Below are 6519 nucleotides of genomic sequence, written 5' to 3'. Positions count from 1 at the left end.
ACATGGCAGCATTAGACCTGGGTTTCATGGTGGTTTCCATAATTAACTCCTTCTCGTGGATCTTAATAATTATTAAATCATTTTTGTATGTATTGGTCAAACAACTATTTTTTAGGTTATTGAAATATTTTTTTTTTACATTTGATTGGGAGAGCGATGAGGCACAGCTGCTTACGTATGACGATGCCTTCACGCTGCCTGCATTCTTATCAGAAAAGTGGAGAGCCACAGAAGACCATAGAAGCACAGGCAGGTTATTTCTTTCCATCATTTTATGCCCACTGTATTTATTGGCTGTCACATGCAGGGCCCCACATATAGACTGTATATATTAAAACTCAGAAGAGGGCTTGATAATGTAACAGTAATTTTGTTCCTGTACATAGGGGGCAGTATTATAGTATTTATATTCTTGTACATAGGGGTCAGTATAAGGCTACATTCACAGAACAGTGTGCCTGCTGTACCGTAGCACGGCGGGCACACGGCGGCGCCCTCTCCATAGAGAAACATGGCACACGGAGCCATATTACGGGGGAAAGATAGGACATGTCAGCGTACCACTCCCGTACAGCGCTGTGCACCCATTGCCGTCTTTGGGGGATGTATATATGGCATATATACGCGGTCGTATTTACGTCCCCCATACGGTCATGTGAATGTAAGGGAAGGGAAGACGCAAAGACTCATACAAAGGTAAGATACATTACAGCTGTTTTGTGCATAAAGCGCTTCATCTGACTTGCCTGTTCACCAACGTGCAACAAAGTGGCTATTTAAACCCACGTAAACCACGCACCCTTATTATTCATCAGTTTCTTATTGGTGCTTGCCGGCATTGTAGAATCTCCTATTCCAAAACACTCTTAACAGCCTGTTTATGTTACGGATGTCTTGGCATATAAAGTAAAACTATGTTGATGCACTTACTGTGGTGCGTTCGAGTGTTGTCGGCTCCTCTCAAACAGTGTTCGCCTACGGGCGCGCGGGACAACGCCAAGATGGTGCTGACATGGCGGTGACAGCCGCAGAGCTGCGCCGGATGGGGTGTGGCTTCCGTTACGGAACCTCCCCGGCCGGCGTCAACTGTAGGGGTGTGCTGCTAACATTGCGATATGTGGGAATTCCCATGTTTGGCTGTGTGTGCAGCGAGCTAGTTACTATGGAAACTAACAACAAAGCAGAGTACTGATATTTGACTCCAATCCGTGGCAGGTGAGTGTCAATAGATAGAAGGAAAATTCAAAGTGTAAGTAATGGGTAAGTAAGTAAATTACAAAATATCTGGAGTGAGAGTCCCGTGGGTGGAATGGATAGAATACGCCTCTAGAAGGCCCACTTCCTGTGAACCAAATGTACAGTGCAACGTACTTTGATCATATGCACTACATTACTTCAAATTCAGCATATATGAGATGGAGCATATTGGGGTGCATGTTATAGTGTTGGGCTTATGGAAGACTCAGACAAGTTATGTGGTGTTTGGGAATATTAAAGAAAAATGCTCATATCCAATCTGTCATTGAGCCCTAATGGCCCTAATGCTCTCGTCTGTAATATCCATCTCCCTTCTTTTTGCAGTAGGAGGCACTGCCTGTCCCCTCCCCACCTCATTAGTATTGTAGCTAGATTCTTTTACATAGGAGAAAGTATAATATTACTTATTTTCTTGTATATACCAGGCAGTGTTATAGAGACTGCAATGCTCACCAGTTGGATTTGTTAGAACTTAATTTAAATGCAGGTAGTAAGGATTTTCCGCCTGGAATTGGCGCCAATGTGCAATGTTACAGAATATGTGCCTAGGATCTGACATGAGCTGCAGATCTTAAAATCCATGGCATGACAATTTTTTGCCAATCTCTCCACCCACAAAAGGACAAATTGCATTGTATGAGCTGAAACCGCGTAGCAGATATGTACAGAGAAATGTGCAGTTTACAAAGACACTTGGAGTAACAATTTGAGTAATTCTCCTATTCTACCACATGATGGCACTATTAAACTGATGTTATAGTCTGATGGAAACAAACCACAAATATTCAAGGGAATATAAAAATATATTTTCCAGAATTGGATAAGGAATATTGCATCTTGATTACCTTGTAAGGCAGCCCCTTTAACATCAAGTATAAAAGCCTACAGAAATTTGACATCACAAAGTCTCATTTTTACACCACACTGCCCGAAGACTCATTGCCCTTTTGTGACATCACAAATTTCACATTGTGGAATCCCCAGCCTAGACCCATTTTCACATCCATACCCCATTGTGACAGAACAAAACCAAGCTGCACTCTGGGCACACTGGGACAAGACAATGGGCCATTTCCTATTGTGTCATTACAATGTCTCTTTGTGACATCACAAATCATTATTTTCACATTGTGACATCATAGTCCCCCATTAGGGCATCATAAATTTCCTGCTGTGACATTACAAAGCTTTGAGATTTGAAATATTTGATATTTCTTCTTTATAAGAAACTCTACCAGACCCCTCCTGAGCTTGTCCAGTGTCTTGACCATCACAAAATCCTGTTAGGGTAAGTTCCATAGTGTCCCTGCTCTTACCATTAAGAAGCCCTATGAAGATGATGAAACTTCTTTTCTTCAACTTTAATGTACTGGCCACAGGCCTAGGTGTAAAAAAGATCATTAAAAAAGATCCCCGTGCTGACCATTCAGGTACATTGTACAACCATTGAATAACCTATCTTTGTCATCTGATCCACCTATTACCCTTATTACTTTGGTTTTCATCCTTTGCACCTGCTCTAGCTCAGCTGTGTCTTCCTTTGTGACATCATAAAGCTCTAGTGTGACACAACAGCAGCCCATTGTGGCATCACTAAACATGACAATAACCTAATGTCTGTGTGTCTTTAATGTACATACAAATAAAGATCCCGGCACTTGCAACTTCTGCAGCTTTAATCTTTAATGGAGAAGTTTATCTTACATCAAGGGAACGAATTTTCGGCTCCTAACACGAGCCTTTGTGTTTTTATGTACATTTGGCTTGGATCGTACCCCGAGCACCTCACATTCTCAGAGTGCCGTCCACTTGCTAACTTTGTGTGCCTTTAATAACATGAGGGTCAAAGGATCATTTTGGGCCATTTTTGAATCTTATAATTAATTTTTTTTTTAAATTTCACATTGTCCTCCAGTATGAACCTCTCACCCAGTAGCTCTTTTTTGTTTAGTGTGATTATAGAGTTACCAAATACATCTTTTTTTTAAAATATTTTTTGAACCTTTATTTTCTTTGATAACATTTTCCTAGGGATCTTAAACATGTAATTATCAAATACCATGGAAAACAATATACCGGTAATTGAATTCAAATTAATCTCTTGCATCATGGGCCCTGCCGCTGGATGTCCTCAACGGATATTGGAAATAAGTTACTCACCCTCCGCTGTGCGGGTCGTTGGCGCGGGTCCCGATCTTCAGTGCGAGGCTGCCGATCCTCGGCGCGGTACCAGGAGGCGGCGGCTCCTCTTCTTTCTTCTGTAGCAGGCAGATCGCATCCATGCGATCTGCCGGCGGGCACACAATAAGATGCAGAGGTGTCACGGCTGATGACATCTACAGAAGAAAGAAGAGAGAAGAGGAGCCTCTGCCTGGTACCGCGCCGAGGATCGGGAGCCTCGTGCTGAAGATCGGGACCCGCGCCAACGATCTGGACACAGTATTAAGTTTTTTATTTTTTTATACGCTTGGCAGGGGGCAGGCTGTATACTTTATAGGGGCAGGCTGTATACCTTATGGGGGCAGGCTGTATACTTTATAGGGGCAGGCTGTATACCTTATGGGGGCAGGCTGTATACTTTATAGGGGCAGGCTATATACTTTATGGGGGCAGGCTGTATACGTTATAGGGGCAGGCTATATACGTTATAGGGGCAGGCTATATACTTTATAGGGGCAGGCTGTATACTTTATGGAGGCAGGCTGTATACTTTATGGGGGCAGGCTGTATACTTTATAGGGGCAGGCTATATACTTTATGGGGGCAGGCTGTATACGTTATAGGGGCAGGCTATATACTTTATAGGGGCAGGCTGTATACTTTATGGAGGCAGGCTGTATACTTTATGGGGGCAGGCTGTATACTTTATAGGGTCAGGCTGTATACTTTATAGGGGCAGGCTGTATACTTTATAGGGGCAGGCTGTATACCTTATGGGGGCAGGCTGTATACTTTATAGGGGCAGGCTGTATACTTTATAGGGGCAGGCTGTATACCTTATGGGGGCAGGCTGTATACTTTATAGGGGCAGGCTATATACTTTATGGGGGCAGGCTGTATACGTTATAGGGGCAGGCTATATACTTTATAGGGGCAGGCTGTATACCTTATGGGGGCAGGCTGTATACTTTATGGGGGCAGTCTGTATACTTTATAGGGGCAGGCTGTATACCTTATGGGGGCAGGCTGTATACTTTATAGGGGCAGGCTGTATACTTTATAGGGGCAGGCTGTATACTTTATAGGGGCAGGCTGTATACTTTATAGGGGCAGGCTATATACTTTATGGGGGCAGGCTGTATACATTATAGGGGCAGGCTATATACTTTATGGGGGCAGGCTGTATACCTTATGGGGGCAGGCTGTATACTTTATGGAGGCAGGCTGTATACTTTATGGGGGCAGGCTGTATACTTTATGGGGGCAGGCTGTATACTTTATGGGGGCAGGCTGTATACCTCTTGGGAGCTGGCTGTATTCAACATGGGGGCTGGCTGTATACTACATGGGGGCTGGCTGTATACTACATGGGGACTGGCTGTATACTACACCCTCGGCTTATACTCGAGTCAATAGGTTTTCCTCGTTTTTGGTGGTAAAATGAGGGGTCTCGGCTTATACTCGGGTCGGCTTATACTCGAGTATATACGGTACATACAAATTCAACTTAAGAACAAACCTGTGGATCCTATCTTGTAAGTAACAAAGGCACTTCCTGTAATTATAATTACATTAACATTGCGGACCCTGGTGTTGGTTACAGGCTAGGTTACCACGAAAAACATGAGTTTTGCCAGAAATTATTTGGATCAAAAGACAAAACAGAATTGTGGGATTTGGGATTCGGACATGATCTTGGATGTTTTGCTCATCGCTATTGATACTTTGCTGATTGGTTGTGGACTTTATGGTTTTGGTCTGCACTGTATCATTCGTATGTGAATCTGATACATAGTTTTTCTCTTCATAGGGAAGTTACTCTCCATGGAAAGTGTTAATAATCTGCCTACTTGGCAAAAGAACAGAAGCAACAATTTCTGCAAACACTACATAACACAGTGGTCATTGTTTGAGTCAGGCAGAACATGGGCTACAGTAGGCAAGTTTGTCTCATTAACGTAATGAATACAACATGGAAAAGTCACTGCAAACAGTGAAAAATCTCTTGCAACAACTTTTTTTCCAAACAGGACCAGTTCCAGTTATTATAAGTACAGAGACAAACACAATAGCAAAGTGTAAAAAACTAGAAGAGACTTAAGACTAAACACTGTGAGGAAGTAATGTGAAATCCTGCTTTATTATGTTTACAACCCTGGATGTATAGACTTGAAATGACCATAGGTGCACATTAAGTAGATTCCTATGAGGAAAGTCCTGTGTGTGGACCATGAAAAAACTATATTTTCCTATAAGCAATCTTTATAGGAGGTAATTTATCCACCATATAGCACAATTTGGAAGTCGGATTCACATCCAGTATTAAAATTGCACAATTTTTTTGTCGGCAGTAGATTTTTTGTGGTTTTATGATGTGTCAGTACCAAAATTTTGCTTATAATGTCTTTTTTTTTGGCGCTCAATTTGGGCACAGATCTTCAATCCAACAGTTTTCGTTCTAATCCCCTTCATGAATGTGGTTTCACATTTCTGACACTCATTTGTTCTTACAGTGCGCCAAATATATTAAAGCCGTGCGCCACAATTTAAAATCACATTGCAAATCACCGCTAAAATCGGACGCCAAAAAATAACAACTAACGGCAAAAAAAATGTATGCCCCCCCCCAATGTTACGATATACGTAGGTCCATAGTATTTGAGGGATTAAAGTATAGCTGTATGTACGAGCCATAGAAACATGTTTCTGCAGTGGAAATCAAAAATGTCCTTTTCCATGCCTGTAACTACTTGTTGAGATTGATCACCTCACTAGGAGATCTGTAGAAAAATGGGAAACTTATTAATTGCAGTTTGAAGCCACTGCTTGGTAAGGCAAGAGTTAACATGTGAAATGTAAACCAATAATAACCTTTGTATTATTGTAAAGCAAACCAGGAGCTGACTGGAGAGTGCTGCCATCTTACCAGGGAAATATAAAAACCCCTGGTGGGGGGAGCACAAGGCCTTTTGCACATGTTCTTCAGTCTAAGCAGAAGCAGAGGGTACAGAACCTGTCTTTGCTGCACAAGCCATTGTCAAACTACCAGGAAGCAGAGGTGTCTCAGGTCAGCTGCCTGACACCATGGGCAAGTCAGGAGAC

Source organism: Engystomops pustulosus, chromosome 6, assembly GCF_040894005.1.
Source record: "Engystomops pustulosus chromosome 6, aEngPut4.maternal, whole genome shotgun sequence".
In the NCBI taxonomy this organism is placed as follows: domain Eukaryota; kingdom Metazoa; phylum Chordata; class Amphibia; order Anura; family Leptodactylidae; genus Engystomops; species Engystomops pustulosus.
The sequence above is the reverse complement of the archived record's forward strand: the minus strand, read 5'-3'. Positions refer to the sequence as shown.